A 21,216-nucleotide genomic window follows, 5' to 3' on the forward strand; every position below is an offset into this window, starting at 1 on the left:
GCCTCCAACAGGAGAGAGGAACATACTACACAAAAGTCCATATAACATGCAATAATACATCTTATGTTATGAAAGAACTACTCCTGATCCCTATATCCCAAAGCCCCACAACTGAGATGCTCATATAATTTTCTTACCCAAGTAAATGTCACATAAGAAGATTCATATTTTTTTTTCATACAAAGCCAAATTCCCCAGGTCCTTATTCATGCCTTATTCTGGTAGTGGAGCCACTGGCTTTCCTGATAATGGCCTGTAAGATATGACCCAGAAACCACAGTCAGCTTAAACTACTAGGTAAGATTGTTTTTCAATATTTAAGCTCTCTGGGTTCCAGCACTGGGACAGGCATATGCCAGGGCCCAGTCATTTGTCTCAGGACAGATGAAGCTGGAAAAGCTCCCTGACACAGAGAGGAGAAGAATCTGCCACTCCACCTGCAACACCTGAACCCACACCACCCAACCAAGGTGCAGACACCAGTGGTGACCACAGCCTGGTAGTGGTTCCTGCTAGGCTACCTAACCTGCTCAGGGGCCAACACTGCTCATGACAAGCAGCAAAAGCAGGCCCCAGTAAGGCTTTGTCAGACATTTTTTATGTGAGAGAAACTAATTTTATAGTTCCTTGTATTAACTCAGCATCTGCAACCTTTGCATACGTTTGTTTCAATAGATGCCTAGAGAGCAGAAATTTCTATCTTGCTTTGTATTTTTTATAACCAGAATAGCCAGGAACACCAACTTTGGGTACACCTGGGTCTTCTTGGTGTCAAATAACACACACCTGATCCCAGTGTTTTCTCAGACTGCATAGCCATGAGCATCTCCCTATTCTGGAAGGCTCAAAAGAAACTCACACTCTCAAGTTCCTCCCTAGGTAACCTTGCACTTCACCCTGGTAAAGTATCATGGCCTCTTTCAGCCACAATGCCACAATGTTATTGTGACTGACAGACCACAAGCTCCCCACTGAGCCACAGCATCCAGCATCTCCTCTGAATAAGGCATGGTGACACATTGCTGCAACCAGTAACAATTTACCAGACTCTAGAGAAAAATAAGCCATTGCAGAAAGTAGAACTGCAGCCTACTGCTACAACTCTTGTCTTACGTGACCCCTGCCCCAAGGATAAGGCTTGACATGCTAGATGGGTTCCCAGCAGATGACAAGTCATGCTGCAGCATCATACACTTGAAAGAAAGCTTCCTGAGAGGTCAGGAGATGTTGCTCCTCCACACACATACAAAACGCAGAACATTACCATCTAAGTATCTATCCAAAGACAGAAAAATGTTTTCCAGGGGTAGGTACACAGTATTATTTCCAAAGGAGAAAACTAAGACAGAAGGAGGTTACATAACTTTCTGAAGGTCACTGAGGAAAGATGGAGAAGATCCAAGAATACAAGTGGTATCTCTTGGCCCCTAGACCAGTTACTAGATCACACTGCTGGAGCTAGGCAAAATTCAGTGGTTTCATTTCCCAAGTATCTTTGCTTTGGTTTTGGTTCCTGTGGGTTTCTCAGCCCTGGAGTTTTTATCTGCCTACTGGGTTCAAACCAAATCAAAATCTGAAACCTAGTCAAAGAGGCCAAGTTCCCTTTGGCCACGTGATAAAAACGCGAAAAATGTGTTGCATAACATTTATTGTAAGCCCACATCCTTGCTCCTGCATTTCTTGAAGATCTCTTTAAATTTGTCATGGCCAGATGAGGAGCAGAAGGGAGATAAGTGGCAAGGTCTCCCTGCAAGAACACATGGCAGTGCAGATGCAGGGAGAGAGCAGGGGGCTGTGAGCTGAGCAGGGTTCACTTCCACAATACCTACATGTTCCTACCTGTTGATGCCATAGGGAAGACATCCCTGGAGAACTGCCTCAGCTCCGGGTGTGCCACATCTTATTTTCCCACTGAGACATTCCTCTGTGGGAATCCTGGCTGAGCAGTACCACAGGAGAGACAGACAGGAGTGGTGAAGACAATGCAGTGAGGATTAGTTTAATGCACTGTTTCCCTCTGATCTGCGTTTCCTGTTGTGCCTATAGGACAATTTAATACCTTCTGCAGCTCATCCTGCCCAGAGTGTACCACTGACACTGAGAGACAAAAGAACAGGAATGTGTGTGGGTGCAGAAGACCCCATTAGGCAGGCTTGGCCAAGTCTTCTCATGAGGAAAGAGTTTGTTTTCACCTTTTGAAGTCTCCGGGGGATGTGTTCAACCCACCTGCGCACTGCGCTGCTCTTCGTCCTCCGTTTCCCGCACACCGTGACATAGCAGGATCGTGCTGCATCTGTGCGCAGGGTGATAGGAACGTGCCGGTGCTGAATGCAAAGGAAAAAAAAGACAGGGAAGGGGTTTAAGTGCCATCTACTGGGGATACCCCCTCATTACACCAAGGGAGGCAACGATGAGCTGGAAAACCCCACCCATGCCCTCTCTCTTAAGACCCTAACCGGGTGATGTCCGAGTCAGACACTGGAGCTACAGCCAGTGCCGGGCACGTAAAGAGCATTTGTCTGCAACGGGCTATGCAAAATCAGAATCTTGCTTGGAGAGAGATGAGGGTCCAACACCAAGCTCATCTTCAATGATGCCATTGAGCAGGGCCACCCACTGTCTCAACTGCAGTCCAATGTATGTAGGTAGCAGCAAGGGAGAAGGACACTCCAGAAAAACAAGAATTGTCCCAAGAATAGTATTACTGACAAAACAGGCAAAGGGAAGGATCTCTATCACTGAGACAGCCACCAATCACTTATGGCAGGTAACACAGGGCATTTCTCCTCCCACTGTGTGAACTGCTGAGCCTGTAGGCTCCTCCAGAAGGAATCACCTCTGATTTTGTCTCTGTGAGATCAAACGCGGAACAACATAAGCTGTGTCCCCACCATACAAACCACCCACTAGATAGGTTGCTCCAAGCCCCATCCAGTCTGGCTTTTAACACTTCCAGGGATGTGGCATCTGTAACTTCTCTGGGCAGCCTGTTCCAGTGTATCACCACCCTCACAGTAAATAATTTCTTCCAAATATTGAACCTAAATCTACCCTCTTCCAGTTTGAAACTGTTACCCCTCATCCTGTCACCACACATCCTTGTAAAAAGTCACAACCTTCCTGTAAGCCTCCATCAGGTACTGGGAAAGCTGTTGTAAGCTCTCCCCAAGAGCCTTCTCTTAAACAGGCTAAATTACCCCAATTCTCTCAGCCTGTCTTCAGGCCATGTGACAGCAGTAAGGAAAAGAGATGATCCTCTTAACAGCACTTCTGGGCAGCCCAATCTCTGCCAGAACTCCCTTGCTGCCCATTCTCTCCCTGCAAATTGCTAGGGCCAATTGGAAAGTCAGTATGTGGCTAATATACCAAGAACCAGGGAGAGAAGGATTACCACAGCCATTTACACCATGCTTGTCTAGCTGGTACTGCAGACATTTGTTTCTCTGCAAGGGGATCAAGAAGGGGCCTTATAACACCCACCAGGTAATGGACTTCTTGGACAGCACTCATAGGGCCAGCAGTTTAGCTTGGCCAGCCAGATGCCCTGGGGTAGCAGGGCAGCCTGTTTCTTCAGAAACAGAACCAAAGAGAAGTGATGATTTCTGCTTAAAATAGTTTTTTTTTCCTTCTGACCTCTGGAAAAAGGAATCATCTCATATGGCTAAAGTATCTTTGGCCTTCTTGCCTTCTAGTTTCTTCCAACAGCCACTGCAACTCACTCGCATCCCTTCATTTTCAAATTCCTTCATGATAACAGTCCTCAGCTGGGATCACACAGTGGTTCTGAGCCCTGCAATGCAGCTAGCCAGAAGCAAACCAGCCAAAGATGAAAGAATCATCCAGTCTATGCACCCTACTCCCACAGAGAGGGACAACCAACTCATCAGCAGCCTCAGACTTGAGGTCTTCAGTTCAAAGACAAGAAACCTCAAATTACAATGCTTAGAAGGGTAGCATCAGAGAAAGGACCTAGGTTCCTGCAGAAGTTCTAGGAAATGAGCACATTTGGTCTCTGTAGAGGAAGGAAGGGAGAAAATATTATTGTAGTTACCAGTTTGATGGGGGGAAATTCTTTTCTGAAACTTCCTGGCTGCCCAAACATCCTCTGGGCTTATTCCAAGTGTATATATAAAATAGACCTTTCAGCATCAAGTAGGTTTCTCAGTTCTTCACCCTTTCCAACCAACACTGCCAGAAGGGAGAGAGGCCTGGAAGGGTTCTTGGTTTTTCCTATCTAGATCTCTGTGAGCAGTTTCAGTGCTTCTAAGGAAAATCCATAAAGAGCCAGGTTAGTATCACCAGGCAAAGAAATTCCAGAAAGAATTTCCAGGGGGTGCAAGTTTGAACTTACTGCCTTGCAGCTCATTCCTACTATGGGCATGGTGCATGGATGAGGAGAGCAACAGCCAGGCTGGAACCCATGCTGTACCCTGTCTGGGCCAGCCTGGGGGACTCCTGGCCACAGTGCCACACTCTGAATCTGTCCAGACCTCTCAAATTGCCATCAGATGATCACAAAACACCAGCCAGGAACTGGTGATGTTTCACAGAACTACCAGGACTCCTGTCAGCCTACCTGTACCCCATCTCCATCTGCTTCCAGGTTCCAATTCATCAGTGGGGAGGGAAGACAGTGCATATACATGTGCTACTGGGCTGCTCTAAGCTTGGGAGGGAAGGATGGGGAGAAAAGCAAGAGTACTGCCTGAGGCCTCTGCAGGAGGGACAGCACAGCAGAATCCCCAGAGAAAGCCTTGGAGGTAAAATTTACAGCCCTTAAAATAACTGTAGATCAGAAAACGACTGCGGATTTGTGACCACAAACAATGGGGTCCAAGCATCAAATAAAACTGCACTTTGGAGAACAGAACAAGACAACCTGTGTTAACAAGCTTCTGCCTCAAAAGCTCAGATTGCTAAACTGGCCAAGGAAGGAGCAACCTTAGAAAATTTTGTAATATGAATAGAATCACAAGCTTGTAATTTACTCCTTGTTTTCTGCACTCTGTAAATTGACATTACAACTGTACAGCCCTCCCAGTTTATCTAGAGGCCAAGGGCAAATACTGGGGCCTTTATCAGTTTCTGAGGACAGATATTTGCAAGCTATCCACCAGAAATCCCAGTTGTAACAGCTCTCTAGGCGTCATGGTTGTGTAAACAAGGATGAAAATGGCCTTGCAAGGAAGGAAATTAGTTTGGCATCAGAAACTGTGAGCTTTGCATGCAGGCACGCTAGCACTAAAAATGGTCAAAAAATGAAGATGGGGTGAAGAGAAGATGGGCTCAGACAAAGAGCAGATAAAGGATGGAGTGTGATATTTGTATGGAAATCTCATCATACATCACTCCCTTATGTCTTTTGTTTCCAGGGTAAAAAACTTTCAGCTAAGAGGAGGTGTCAGAACAAAAGTAGGGTCTGGCAAATCCATGGAGACACAACAGCCATAGCCTGCTCCTGTCCTACAAACTAACCCTATTCGGGGCTACAAAAGACCTCCTGGAAAGCCCTGTGTTGCATCCGACGTTTCCTTGTTGCCTGTATTACATACGAGCTGTCCCCAGAGGGCGTAAGAGACCACCGCTTTGCCTCTGGACCGCCTCCCCCTTTCCAACCAACACTGCCAGAAGAAAGAGAGGCCTGGAAGGGTTCTTGTTTTTTCCCAGCTCAGCCGGCGTGTTCTCCCTCCTGGGCTGAGGGCAGAACCTCAGTGCATAGCAGCAATGATCCGCTTTATGTTGAGGAGCACACGAGCAAGTGGGGAGTTGCATTTTAGTATTCAAAGGTCTGGGTGTCTCAGGCACAGCCAGGTCACTCAGCCCCGACCCTCCCTTGTCAGTGCTTAATCCCAAGGACAGCACAAAAGGCCAGGGTGAAAGGATCAGAGCTTCCTCTGAATTCCACCCTAGGATGACCTCTCCTTGCCTGAATGCGTGAGAGGTGAATGCTAGAGCCTGATAGGAGTTACACTGCATGACCAGGCTCCTGGCCCTCAAAGGAGAACAGCAGCATGGCCACACAGCCTGACTGCATTCAGAGGAGGCAATGCTGATACAAATTCTGATGGTCTTTGTTTCCACACCACAGCCAGGCTTCCTAATTAGTCATTTTTCTGGAGCCTGTTTTTGAAAGACCTCTCTTTCTCAGTGAGACCTACTCAGCTGTATTCTGGTTCCCCTCTAGATCGACAATGGGCCCAGGTACATAGCATCAAATCCCCCAGATTAAACTGCTCACACTTCACAAAGCAGCACACACAGCAGGTGCATGGAATTACACCCATGGGAGACCTGCAAAGCTGCGTATCAAATCACAATAAAAATAAGACTGACAGATTTAGTCTAAAGGATTAGATTATCACTTCCCAGCCCTCACCTTTTCTCCCTTGTAAACCCAAATGAACATCCATTTTATGCACATCCAGCCCAATTTTCTGTATGTATGGCAGCCAGTCATACCAGCAGATAAATGGGCTTTTAATAAACTTCAGCCCAGTTCCTTGGTGCTTCCATCACCATACTGTATCCTCAGCACAGTATCAGAGCTGTCCCAACACCTATTTGCACATAGAGTGGGCCCTGGTTGGGATGGTTGGATATTCAAGTCATATAGTGCATAGTGGGGCACTGGTCCCACCAAGATGAGCAGGCTCACACAGATAAGAAGAGACACTCATTATGTCAGTGATCATCTCAGCTTTGGCCTACATTTTCTGATGCTGACGTGGTGGCTGCATTGACAGAAGTGACGTTCAAGTTATGGTAAAAGTCAGGCTAGCAGGATAACAGCCAGAAAGCATTAGGAGAAAGAGCTATGATTAGACCCAACAGATGGGTCAGGAAAAGCATGCCACTTGGAGCACTCTAATTAGCATCCTGACCAAACAAGTTTTGTATCTTCATATCAATGTAGGTTTGCTGCCACCATCAGTCAGACACCTTTCTGTGTCATTCTTTGGAGGACACGGAAAATATAAAACTCAAGTGCCTTCACATCGTGGAAACTTGATAGCACCATTCCCATGATATGTTATAACTCACGGATCAGTATAACTGAATGCAACTGCAGGAGTGTTCCCTTGCAAAACCAAAACCTCCATAAACTCAAACAGCAGAATTAGTGTAAAAATCTCCTGGGTGTCCTGAACGTGAAGGAAGCTATTTTTCACAAAACTTGATGAAAATTAGGCAGGCTCTGAAAAATTACTGGTTTATATGTTGGTTTCGGTTTTTTTTCCCTCTTATGTTTTACATTACTTTCTTCCCAATAATATAAAACATTATAATTAAATGGAATTCACTGTTGTTATATCCCAGTGTCATGAAGGCAGTGATAATAAAACTGTGTAATTACAAACCACTTCACCATCCACTGTGTGCCTGCTGTTCAGGGAAAACACTAAAGTGTCATTAACACCAGAAGGGAAGGCCTTCTGGCTAAGGTGATAGGAAAATTAAAGGATCGAGGCCCATGTCCACAAAACCCACAAGGTTCCATAAAATGGATCTTGGGAGAAATGGAGTTCCTAAGTCCAGGCATGTAGCCCTTAAAACCCTGCCTAATCCCTTGGGCTCTTAAGACTATGCTTATACCGGTAAATTAAACGTGCCCAGGACTGTTCTCTGGCACTGAGGGCCCTGGCACAGGATGGCTTGCACCCATAACATTAAACACTTTTATCCTTCAAGCAAGGCATTTGAATCCAAGTGGATGTTGGGAATGGCCCCTGGCCCACACTCACTCCCTCAGTCACGCCTAGGAACTGTTTTGAAGAGTGTTAACCAGCACAGGGCAAAACCACGGCAAGAATAAATTAACAGGAATCAGCTATTAGTTTCATAGATGACAGAGCTGTGATCCTAGAACATTTGTTGATACAGATTTTACCCTAAAATCATAGCATGTGCATATATATTATCTATATGTGCTTATACACTATATATACACACATAGAAACATTTATGTACAATATTATGCACTCATACCGTATATTTATAAATATCAAGTTTGGTCTGCACAGGAAGGATTTCTTGGTAAAGGTGCAGCAGGGAGGTGTTTATTGCTGGTTGATTAGACACCATCAGTCTTTACTTTGAAGCGTCTTCATTCCTCTCTTCCAGGCTAAGCTTGAACTGCTACCTTCTCAGACACTGTGATTTTTCTTCTTAATAACTGGAACTATTTGAGGATAATTTTCACATTCTTTTTCTCAACTGGAGCATGTATTTAGCCATGCTTAGAGGTGTTTGTCTGGAGATTGCCTTTGCTTTTGAGATTTACTTTGAACCTCTAAAACTGTTTCATGTCTATGATGTATATGACCTGGCAGATACCAGGAACAATATGAAGCTCAGGACTCTCCTGTGACTGAGGACCTCATGTCCACCGTGCTGGGAGAGAGCTTGAACCACCAGCTCAACGTTCTCCTCATGATAAACATTACAGCTCTTCAGAGCTGAAGGCCATTGCTCTGACCTGTCTGCCTGATGTCAGTCACACGATCCCATTTTGCAGAGCCAAACAGGACACAACAGGGATGATGGGATTGGCACAGCCATTGTGGGTCCATTCCTGCAACACACATAGGACCTTGGGTGTGTCCCAAATTACAAAGTACACTTTGACTTCCCCCAGCAATAATAGCTGTTTTTCCTTAAAACTATTCCAGGAAAGCTGTGTGAAGGCATAAAGTCTTTACTTACAGGCTTAGCCTTCAGACGACTGCTGTTCATCCATGGATAGCATAGCATCTTCTGCCCATCCAGTCATCTTGCTTCAGCAGTGCAACATTAGCAGTAGCTGGTCTTGACTTTTACAGGGAAGAGCCTGAGCTACTAAGCCGAAATCCCATGCTGTAGAAAAAAAGCTTCATATAAATGTGTCCATATACATTGCATCATGTACCTGTTCATATAAAACAATACATTGTGCACATCTTAGGTGCAGGGGACAGCGTTTAAACAGCCTGGACAATACCTGAATATAGGCTATGTTTCACTGTACCAGAAGCATCTGAATCAGCAGGGGTTACAACTTTCTGCCTTGAGATCTGATTCTGCTTGGTGTGCAGTGCTGGGAAACTCACACAAGTCTGCTGCTCTGTGGTTCTGTGGATCTTCCATGCTAGCAGGGCAGTCTGAGTTCAGAAAGCCTGCTCTGCCAGACCCTGAAGCTGACTTGCCTGTCCCATACTGACACCTTTAAATTAGCAGGGATACACAGTGACCATCGAGAAGGCTGGGGAATAGCAGCCTGCCAGCTGCAGTTGGTGCTTGATGGGTGGTATGGGGCCTGCAAGCCAAAAAAGCACAAGGCTTTCCTTCAAGCTGCCCGTGTGTGAGGGGGGGGCTATGTCTGCACAGCTGAAGGCCTGAGCCGGGGCAATACACTGCGACTGATGCCTCTGAGTCAAAAGGAAATGACCAACTCCCAGACAGCACTGCAGGAATCGCTGCCAGGATGGAATCCTGCCCATGCAGGACCAGGCAAGGCCGGCACTCGGTAACCGAAGGCATCTGGGGCAGCCAGGGGGTCAGGGAGGAGAGCGCATCCCGCCCTGACAGCCGCTCTCTGCCGGCAGCCGGCGGGGGGGGCCTTGCTCATCCCTTCAGCCAGGCGGGGAGCCACACGTCCCTATCCGAACACCGGGACGCTGCCGGTGCCTTCGCCCCCGCTCTCCGGGAGACCGAGGGCCGCCACCCCACCCCGGCCCGGGATCCCGAGGCGCTGCCCCTCCGTGCCCGGCAGGGGGCAGCAGCGGCGCGCGCAGCAGCGGCGGGCCGGGCCCGCTCAACGGCTGTAACGGCCGCCGGGGCGCGGCCTCCCGGCCCGGCCTCTGCCCTCCGCACTCCGCCCTCCGCCGAGCCCCGCACCCCGCGGGGAGCAGCCGCCTCCCTCAGCGGCGGGGCGGGCTGGCGTCGGCCTGGCGGGGCCAGGAGCGAGGCTGTGGCCTGAGGCCGCCCCGGGCAGAGGCTGCTGTCCAGCGTCACTTACCTGAGTGTCCGCGGAGGGCTCTGGAGCCCCAGCCCCTCACCCCCTGCCCTGCACTGTCACCTCCGAACGGAGGTACCTGAGGGAACCCAGTCCCCGACTACCAAGGGCCCGTTTGAGAGCATGCAGCAGCTAAAGCCATCTCGGTCCCCTTCTCCCTTTACGGGGAAGGAGAATCCAGGTTTCCTGTCACTAAAGCGGGACGGTGGCATTGAGCCTAAGGGGAGCGTGGCCTCGGCTGCTTCCTTGCTTTACTGCTTTACCCCGAGGCCTCAGCCAAACACACGGACCCAGGTTTAGGGTTTGTGGTTCCTTTCACACACCCTTTTCTGAGCATTCCTCTCTCCGGTGCAATCCCTTCTTGTAACTGTTGGGACACCGAGGCCAGTTGCAAGAGAGTGCGTGCAAGTTTCTGCCAAGATTTTCCCATTGTCACGGCTCGCTGAGTTCCTTCCCCTTCCTCCACCCACCAAATCCTGCTGGGTTACTGGAAACACTGCAGTCCTAATGTACCAGTGTCTCCAGGCCACCTATAGCAGGAAGGGATTTTTTCCAGGAAAGGCACTTAACACAATTACAGTCATTCCCAACTTCTAATTTGCCATTTGCAACTGCTTCTTCTCCTTTACTGAAAAGTGGTGATGACCTATTTCAACATTATAAACAACTACAGAGGAAAGGAAAAAATAAAAATAAATTAAAAAAATAAAAATAAATTTAAAAAAAAGTTAGGTGAATTGGTGTTCTCCAAGCTCCAGGACACAGCCAAGCTGGCCATGTTGGTCCATATAAAACCCACTGCAGTCACTAGCACTGTCTGTCAATGCCATGGTGACCAGCCAGAAGATGTGCAGATTACCTAGAGAGTGTCTGCTTCTCTTCCAAAACCTTAGTAATTTGCAGGGGGGATGGAGGGGTTAGAGAGCAGCCAAAAAAAAAAACTAAAAAAACCCAAACCCTAGTGAAACAATGTTGAACTTGAAACAAGGCCATAGGGCTCAACATTAATGTATTACAGGGTGAGCTATCATTTTCCAGATGACATTTCATAATTTCTCTGATCCTCATAAATTTCAATATAGTGGCATCCTGCTCACTTGTACAGTGGCTGGACCATTCTGATGAAGATCACTATGTAGTCAGGCACTTTAGTTATATGTTTAAAGTGACAATTGGATCTTTTCATGATTCTGAAGTAAAATTAGACTGCTCATTAACAGAATGTGGAGAATTCTCCATTAATGAACGCAGGACTATGAGGTTTTTGTTCTCATCCATAGGGCCAGATTATTCTGTACTTCTGCAAAATCCAATTTGCTTTTAAATGCTTTGGCTCAAACTGCAAAATGGAGGAAAATGCCTATTCCACATGAGCAATGTGATGTTTATTTAAATAAACAAATCACACTGGCAGGTTTCTTGGAAGCTGCCAGATAAGGGGTGTCAAATAAAAACAGAGAATAAAGTAACTATGGCTGATAGTTTTATCATGAAGGAAGTAGCAAATATTTTTGTCTTTATGATACTGAGAAGTATTAAGGAATGAACACCCGAGTTTTACATTGTGCTTTGCATTTACTTCCTGAGCATTCCCTGCTAGATACCTAATTTTCTACTGAACAGAACTCAGAAGGACTCCCACATTGTTTTCTTAGCACATCAGACACAATGCTACAGAGAGTGAAATGCAAACAGAGAAACAGCCAGAAGCTTTCTTGAACCATCAAAGAGGTAGGAAAAGGAGCAAGGAAAGGTGGCAGACCACAAAGTTTTCCCAAAAGAGAGGAAAAACAGGGGGAAAAGCATCAAAAGCAGACACAGGCATCTAAGAGGAAAGCACAGGTGAGTGGGAGGAAGACAATCCAGTAGTACAGAAATAAAGCCCCAGGCCCATTTGGGCACGTTCAGATTAAAGGGCAGGGGCCAGCCAGCAGGACAGCTACCTTGGAGCTCTTCCCCAGGGTGCAAGACATTGAGTGCTTTCTGGACATAATAAAAAAGCTTTAGGCACTTCTGTTCATGCCAGCTCCCTGTATTACTTGTTCTCAGTGAACAAGTCTGTTCCCCATGGTGATTTTCCCCAGAAGCCTTACTGGAACCCTCAAGCTAAGTGCTGCTTTCTTCTGCCCACATTAGCAGCAAAAGACAAGAGCCACCACACACACCACCATTGCCTGCCCCACCAGACCTACCAAGGCACAAAATCTGCTGGAGCAACTTTGCTAAAGACTTCCTTGGTTTGTCCACTCTGAGGACAAAACTCACAGCGTTTTAGTTGCATCTCAGGCACTCTCTTTACCCAGAATGAGGAGCATTAAGCAATGCTGGGCAGCTGCATTGTATCTCCACAACCATAAGAGCTCACAGCAAGGCAGCTCTGTATGGTACTGTAGTGGTACAAGCTGGAAATGCAGCTGGGAAATCTTTCTCTGCATAATTCCCACAAAGATATAAACATGGGAATACCCTGACATGCTGTTTAATGGCTTTAAAAACATTTAGTTCTTGCCCCAAAATTCAGAACCCTCTGTGTCCCTGTAGCAGAACACACGCAGTGTAACACAGCCCAGCAAATCCTGGGCATGATGTAGATGGACTCAAAGGCCCTAATTCCATCTGAAACTTTTTCTACAGAAGCCATCCTCATCACCCCTAAGTAAATTCTGCTCCAGTTTTGGCACCCTCCATGCACTGCTGGAATCTCAGGACTCTTCTTCGTCTAATATCTTGGGTTTCCTTAGAAATTTGGATTCACAGTATAAAAGCAGGCCCTGTAGTTGCCCCTTTCTTCACTGTATTTGTGAGCTGTGGAGAACTGGACTGGTAGGAGCCCCTGGACACCACACTCCAAGGTCTAGAAGAAGTACAGCAACCCAGGAAAGCTGATAGCACTTCAGGGTTATTGTTGCCTTCAAGAAGTTAGAGCATGATCCAGTCCCATCCGTTTTGAGGAATCTCCAGCCAAACTGTCCACTGTTCTTTAATGAGATACATGAGCAGAAAGAACACACCTGCTTTTCCCCACAAGCTTGGCTTGCCAGGTTAATGGCAGAGTGCTTTTGGTGTAAAACAGTGGGAAGAGCCTGAATATCAGAGTTCGTTCTTATCCTGGCTCAAAAAATCACCAGTGAAACCAGTCCCTTTGCCTTCCTCGATCTGAGGAGCTTGGTTTGACTCCATAGAGATTGCAGGTGATGAACTGGGAGGCAGAGGAGGATTGTGTCATTTATTAAAGGACCAGTTGCAAGTCTGGGGAAGGAGTCTATCCCATTATTAAGATATCTCCCTTCAGTGGGGGAAGCCATTGCCCTGGAGGAAGAATCTGAGTTCAATGCCATTCTTCAGGCAGGTAATTAAGCAGCAGGCTGCTGGAGGAAACAATCTCTTCAATCTCTCCTTCCTGCTCCTGTCTCCATAGACATCTTGCACCATGAGAGAGAAGTTCTTACCTGTGCACAACCCTTACCTATTGCCAAGTGTTGGGAAAGCTGTGACTTCAGGAACTGGTGTGAAAAGGTCACTGAACTGCTAAATTCTGACAGCATCTCCATCACATCTAAACCACAGCAGCCTCTTTGCTCTCTGCACCTCCTTCCACAGCTACAATACAAAGTGGGCAGCCCAGCAGTTAATGGTTGCAATTCAGAGTACTTGAAATTGAACAGGGCCCATTTCCAACCCTGCTATTGTGCAAGGCTAGGAAAGGCACCAATTCTCTCTGTTCTCTCCCCCCCCACTCCCTTAGTGAAACAAAACACCCATCAGGCAGTGGGCTGGATTGTCTGAATGAATTAATAGCTATAAAATAACCTGAGTTCCACACAGGTCCATCAAAGCCATTATCAGGAGTCAGACTCTGGCTGTCAGCCCTTCCTTCAGCAACAAAGGGCAAAAAGAGGCTACATCAGGTGACTGCAGAATGACCCAACCTCAGAGAGAGATTTGACATCATGCAGATACCTCAGAGTAACATCCATCAGGACTGATGTAAACTAGACTTGAACCAGGCAGTCTGGACTTTCATAGCCACCCTTTTAGCTCCTAAGGCTCAGAGCCTTAAAAGATCTAAGTATCTAAATACGACCAGCTGCCTGAAACATAAATATCTTTGAAGAGCAGGATTAGCCTGCTAACCAGTAAAGCCTAGCTTCATGCCACTGGGAACACCATCACCACCTGATACTTGTGAAGAGGCAACCGAGGTTTGAGAGCCCACCTAGTTAATTACAGCAGCGTAATATCTTGCTTCTTAAAAGGGAGATATAATCAATGTTAATCTTTTGGGTGTGCAACTAAATATCCAAAAGGGATGTTTGTTTTGCAATTTCCCTCTTCCTTAATGGCAGCTTTTCCCTACCCTGCACAATCAGTCGCCCTGCAATTCACAGCTATAAATATTTGGGCTTGCTTGATAACTGTAGCATTTCAGTGTCTTTCACTGCAAGCTTCACCTCATACCTTATCCACTGCTCCTTTGTGGCAGGGTTACTGAGCCCATCTCCTTCTGTTAAGCAACACCAGCTGAAAGCTCTCTTCAGAGATGCCAAGCTGATCCATACCAGGCACCTGAAGGAGGGGTATCAATAGAGAGCAAACTCCTGGCTTGGGCAACTCAGAGAAGCTGCAAACCACTTGCCTGAACCACCAGAGAGTGCAGAGATGCCCATCTTTGACTGAAGAAGATGGATTAGACTGGAAGGGGACTGAAAAAGGGAATAGAGAAGGAAGGAGGGAGGAGAAGGGTAGGTGGGAAGCATAAGGCAAGGGAAAGTTGAAGCAACAGAGTAAGTGGGGTAAGCTTAGAAGTCAGATAGGAAGTTTAGCTGAGGAGCCAATCAGTGGAGAAGACAGATCAAGTGGAAGAAGGCAGTTGTTGGTATGGATGGAAAATACTTAGAATGGAAATACTTAGATTCCTACCTGACAAGTCCTAGCTATGGAAGTAGTTTTGTAGTTGCTATACAGTGGCCTTTGCAAGGGTCAAAAAAATTCTGCAGTTTTTACAATGAGGCTTGAGAAATCTCTGATGTGGTGTCTGGAGAGGGCATGTCTAAAGCCTGACCCGAGAGGATGAACCTTTGTAACCTGGAGGCTCCTTTATGAGGCTTGCAGGTAGCTGGTGGGTAAACAGCAGCAAAAGGTAGCATTAGCATTTCTGGAGGAGGAAGAGCAGAAAGGGTGCGCAGAGAACAGAATTAATGGTTGCAGGAAAAGCAATGCTGGTACGGTGTCCCTAGCCTCTTGGGTGATCAAGTGTAAACACCTCAGCTGAATATGGCTTTGCTGAAGGCTTTAGAGCTAATGCCATTTTGATTTCTGACATGTCACTAATGGAGAAAGATTTAACATGTATTTATTCATTGTCACTAAAAATACTTCAGCAGCTGTGGGGGAAGGATGATTGGGTTAATCAACAGGGGAAGAGGGGAAGGCTTGCACTTTCATAAGGACTGAAATTTGATGCTTTCAAGAGGGATTTGGAAAGGCTTTCCCAGTAACTGCTGAGTATCCCCTGCCATGAAAACCTGCTGTCAAGTGTCATGTCAAATCAGGAAGATGATGGGCAGAGGCTTAGAGTGAGCCTTCTCCTAAGTGCAGCCTGATGGGCAGAGAGTAATTGCACTGCTGTGGCAGTGCCCAAACCTAGCAGGTTCTCATAAAAGTAAATACTGTTTCCCTGGTAGTGAGGGAAAGGTTTAATCTGATTTCACTCCAGGTAAGTTACCTTCAGTACAGTGAGTCCCTTTGCCACTGTTAATAATCACTGTATTAGCCATGCGTGGTCATCTGGCAGGTTTTCATCTGTTTCACAAGGTCTGCAGAAAGTGTGGGGCACTAAGTCAGCTGAGGGGACAGCTGGGTATCATTGCTTGCCCCTTCTCCTGCATGGTACAAAGCCAGGCCTCTAGCTCCTGTCTTGTGCTTCTCCCTTGTCTCTGAGCATGGAGAGAGTTGGATCTGCAGTGAAGGGCAGCAGAGAGGTTTCTCTCTTTCCACCCCAGAGCTGGATGCAGCCTTGATGCACAGCCTGTGCAGACTTTACAGATCTGCCCCTACTTTCACTTTGTGACCTGAAAAGGAGGCAACACACTGGTGAGGGGACCAAGGCTCCCTGCATTCTCCTGGTAAACCTGCTCTGCCTTCCCTGGCCAGGAGTGACTGCAGTGTTCAGACTTCTCCAACCCAACTGGGCTTTTGATCAATAAATGGTAAAGTGACAGAAGGCTTCTCTGTCCACAGGATGTATGTTTGTCCCTGTGCTTGCTAATTAGAGATGGTCTCACATAAACTTCTAAGATTCAAGCCTTCATGAGCACCAAGGGAACTTGGATCCAGATTAGACAGTGCTTGGATGCTTCAGTGATTGACACCTTAGAAATTACATAGACAGAGCACAGTGGAAATAATTGGGACTTTGCAGCTTTGGCTCTTCTTTGCTAGTTATAATTATTTAAGATGATGTTTCACATCAAATTCAAGCTTCTGTGCACATAGCAGCAGCAGAAAACAAGAGATCTTAGCCACCTAGGAGAGGATTATGTGGATATGACAATGTTTAAACCCACTGGGCACTGCCATGCTGCATTATTTAAGGCAAGTAACCAAATTTAGTAACCAGCCCCTGAGGCAATGAGAAAAAAAAACACAGATTCTAGAACTCTTTCCTTGCAGTCCTGTTGGCATCCTCCCTTAAAGGAGCCACCAGCTTTTCTCTTCTGTTCAGCCCCACCAGCCAGGCCTAACCTCCCACTTTGCTCCCAGAGGAGCAATGAAGTCCTCTGCACAGGTGTAATGCATGACACAGGTACAAACCATCACACACAGGGTGAAGCTGTGGGAGCTCCAGTGCACAGTTACCATCGTGATAGGAAAACAAGACCTGTTCCAGCTCCAGGCCTTCAGGATGCAGGGCAGAGAGGTTGTATCTGTGCAGTGGAGCATGAGGTCAGGTATAGACAGTCCAGCCCTACAGCCAACACTCAGTCTGGACTACTGGCTGCTTCCCAGCCATAGCTCTGTACTAAGTATCCATGTGTGTAGCGGGAGGAGCCATTCTTGCTCCTGAAGCTCGACAAGCTGCTGGTCTCTTCCAGGACTCCAGCCACCACACAGCGCTTCCAGGGTAGAAGTGTAGTGGGAAGAGCCTTTCTTGCTCCAGAGGCTCGACGAGCTGCTGGCCTCTCCATGCCTCGCACCAGAGTGAGCTGAGAGTCTTCTCTGTGGGTGTGTGTTCCACCTTTATTGGCCCCCTGGCCTTGCTCATGCCCAATAGGGGCCTGTCCTAATCAGGCACAGGTGGACTCACACCCACTCACTGGCAATTCGAGGCACCTGGTTGACAATGTCTCTCTACACATGTGTACTCTGGCTGCTAATGCCCACTCTGCCCAGACCCAGCTCTCACCTTCCTGGAAGCTTTACAGCTCCAGCTAAGTCTACGCATGAATGTGCCTGGTGGTAAAGCGTGTGGACAGAAGCAATTCTGGATATATGGACAGGCTCAGACTTGTGCTTGAGTGGAGATCTCTTCTAGCTTGCCTTCCCCAGCAAGAACTGCAGCTGGTGGGAAGAGGTGAGCCCATCTGTACCTCTCACCAGCTCTAGCCTTTTCTCATGGGCAGAGCTTTGTCACTGTTCCACAATTTCACAATGACAAACAATGGGACTTGTTAACAAATTTTCAAAAGGATTAAGGCCAAGGGAGCCTGGAAAGCTTAAGCAGACTCTTCATCAGTTTCTCAGACTGTTGGTCATCTGGCTAGTGGTCAGTGAGAAGGTGCCATGCCACAGCAGGCTCTTGTATCCCCAGTAAGATGGGAGTGTACATGGCCAGGTTCTCTGGAGCAATCTATGAAAAGGAAAGGTTGAACAGAGTGAATATTTAACCAGCACTGTGTAAAATGCAAACACACGTCCACCATGGTGTTTGTCATCACTGGGCACTGATCTTGTACGTACCTTTGAGGCAGTGCAGCTTAACTCCCCACTGATTCTGGCAGGGCTAGCTTGAGAGACCTAGAATTTACCTTGGCATGTGAAGAGGTCATTTCAGTAAAACCCAAGCTCCACCTCAGCGAGCCATGGAATAGTGCTGAGACCTGCTGGTACTGTAGGTGACTCCCACCACCACAGCTATTAACTGCAAGGTGTGTCCTCTCTATGGCGGCAACCGGACGCCACAGCCTCTTAAAACCGTCTGCTGTTCCTTAGATCCCTCCCTGGCCTCCTGCCCAGAGCCCCAGAGGCAGCAAGTTGGAGACTGGTGTTTACAAACACAGACTTTTAAACCGTGTGTGGAATGAGAAAACAGAGCAGGCCCAACTGAAAGGCCCTGGGAGGTACAGACCTCATTGGAGCTCGCAGGGAACATCTTCCTGAGCCACGTCTCTTGACCTAGATGAGCTAAGGCAGAGCTGTCAGGACACGGAGCAGTGGCAGGCCAGCAGCACAAGGGCTCTCCAGTCAGGGCTTCTGCCAGATCTGCATCATACAAACTGGGCCTCTTTGGTGGCTACCACACCAGGGAGCATACAGCAAGGCTGACTCTAATGGCAGCTCTGCAAGGAAGGAAAGGCTTTGGGGTTCCATGGATCACATTTGTGAGTCCACAGGCCATAGTATCTCTGACATCTTGTGCCATTCCCAGATGCTGAACTGTGGGTATTGAGAATTGCTCTGGCTTTCCAAATTTCTTTGTTGTTGTTTTTGCAAAACGCAGCCTGACCAAACTAGAAGATGAGTTATTTATCACGTACCTTGAATACCATGACACATCTGGCCTATTGCACCACTGTCCCTAAGCTGCCCCTACCCCACAGACATTTTTTCCATAAACAACAGGCTCCTTCCCAGTACTCCTATTGTTCCAGTGGCCACCAGAGCCCATACAAGCACTGGCCTCCAGTGGATGGTCCCAGCAAACAGGCGACACTTGGCATGAACTGAATTCTCCTCCCTCCCTGAGCCCTCATGCTCAGTCAGCTCTTCCCTCCCCTGCATGGACCCCCACCAAGGTGCCGTGACTGTGTCAGCGAGGATGGCAGTAGTGGCTGTCATGTGGACATTGGGCCTCGGAGAGCTGTCTTCATCTAACACGTCTGCTTAAGGACACCAAATGCCTGTCAGCTGCTGGCTGGTTCTTGCTGTGCAGTGCTGGGTGTGACACCCGAGAGTGGGGTGATTTTCTGTGAAGCCAATTTACTTGAGTCCTATCTGAGGTCTTGTCTCAAGGGGGAAACTCTCCAGCGTTGCTGTTGTGGGAGAAGTTACTCTGCAATAACTTTTAAAGCAGCTGCCCATGGGGACACAGTATGCTGGAAAAATAGTTATTTCATTCTGGTGTGATCACTTCAGTTTGTGAGTCTGGCTTCTCCTCCCTCCCATCCACTGGAAATTAGCTTGCTCGATTTAGCTGCAGGCTCCTTGAAGACAAGGATTTGAGGGCCGTGGTTTGGCTTGCAGTAGGACAGCCCCCCAGGTCTACAGGCTGCTGTGCTCTCCTCACTGCTTCAAAACAAACAGCAAAGCGTGCAAATGTGCAAAGCTAGCGTGTAGCCTGCTCTTGGGAAGGGATGTGACTCCTCAGCCTTCTCTAGGGACCCGCATGGAAACCAAGCTGTGAAAATAAAAATAATGGTCCTGGTGAGACCACAGCAAAGACTTCCAGCAGCTGTGACTAACATTAAACCACTTGGCAAAGGACTTCTCGCTCTCCCTCTCCCTGTCTCTCCCGCTGTCCGGGAACTTCAGAAAGGGGGTAACTGGAATCCCTGTCTGGGAAAGGGGAGGTTGAAGAACACACAGATGCCCAGCCTGGGATTTCCTATGACTATTGCTTGTAGCAGGCAGACAAGAGCCACGTGCAGCAGCTCCAAAAGCAAATCACAGGAAGGGAAAGGCGTGAGATTGTTTGTGTGCAGTGTATACACCAGGGCTGGCTAAGGGCAGCCCAGACCTCTGTGTCGTTGGATGTAGAAGTGAGGCCCAGGGTTTTGGCAGCAGCCTGACACAACCCAGCCTGTTCTCTTTTGCTAGCAATGATGCTTCTGCAACCAGCAGAACATCCAGGCAGAGGAGATTTTCAGGATGGGTTGCTTGGCAGGGAGGAGAGGAGTGAGTGGGTGTGAAAGAGGATAAACCTGTAGTGTTCCTCCACTGCAGTACAGAAGCAGGCCTCGGATTTCCTCCTAGGGCTCAAACTCACCTGGCAGAGCTCTTACGAGCTGTCACCCACACACTCATGTGAGGGAGGAGTCACCCCTGCCCGGTGCATTGGGCCCTTCCTGGGACTGCAGGCTCCATGGTTCTGGCCTAGGCTGACACAGTTACAGCCTTCTTCAGGGCTGACCCGGTTGCTGCTGAAAGCCACAAGAGACATGTGGGTTGGAGCAGAACCAGAAAGACATAGGCTGTTCTCTGGCACAGGCAGGATGACACAGTTCCTTGTGGGGGAACTACTTGGGGGCAAGAAATGTCCTGACTGCCTCTACAAAGAAGCAGGTTCAGGACAGAAACCTCTCAGAGTATTTGGGCACTACCCTTTCTCCTATATGGCACAAGCCACATAGTATAACACACTTCTTATCAGCTGAGTACACCATCTTTACCTGCTGAGCAAGCACCCTTCTTTCCCAGCCAGGCCATCCTTTCTGCAGCACCCACCTTTCTGAGAAGGGGAGACCAGGGGAACAGCACCTTTAAAACAGTCCGTCCCACAAATTGTGGCCCAAATATTGTTTGCACTGAAGTCCAAAAGAAGGAAGGATCAGTTGTCTAGCTTTTTCTCTGAGCAGTCAATAACTAACCTCTGGGACATAGCCACTTACGAGACATGGAGAGAAAATGTCTGAAAAACAGTGATAACGAGGATGTGGGTGCAGTAGGAGGAGGAAGGCAAGGAGGGGGAGAGGAGGGATACGCATGTCACAGCTTACCTCAGAGCCAGAATTAGAAGCTGGGCAAAAAAATAAAATCACAGCAGGAAATAATGTGTAGCTTAAAATAGCAACATCAAATGGGAGCGAGAATGGGGAGTGGGTGGCATTTGAGGTTGCTGCTCTGTTCCTCCCTCAATGGCAGGGTGATTAATACGTCTACTACTTGTGTTTATGTAACAAAGGGCACTAAAGGCCAAAGCTGCATTTTCACTAACGTTGCAGAGAAGTCTGCAAATCTTTTCTTCCTCCCATAGCATTAAGTGGGAGGATCTGCACTTGTGCTTCCTG

The sequence above is a fragment of the Calypte anna genome, chromosome 3 (assembly GCF_003957555.1).
Source record: "Calypte anna isolate BGI_N300 chromosome 3, bCalAnn1_v1.p, whole genome shotgun sequence".
Lineage (NCBI taxonomy): Eukaryota > Metazoa > Chordata > Aves > Apodiformes > Trochilidae > Calypte > Calypte anna.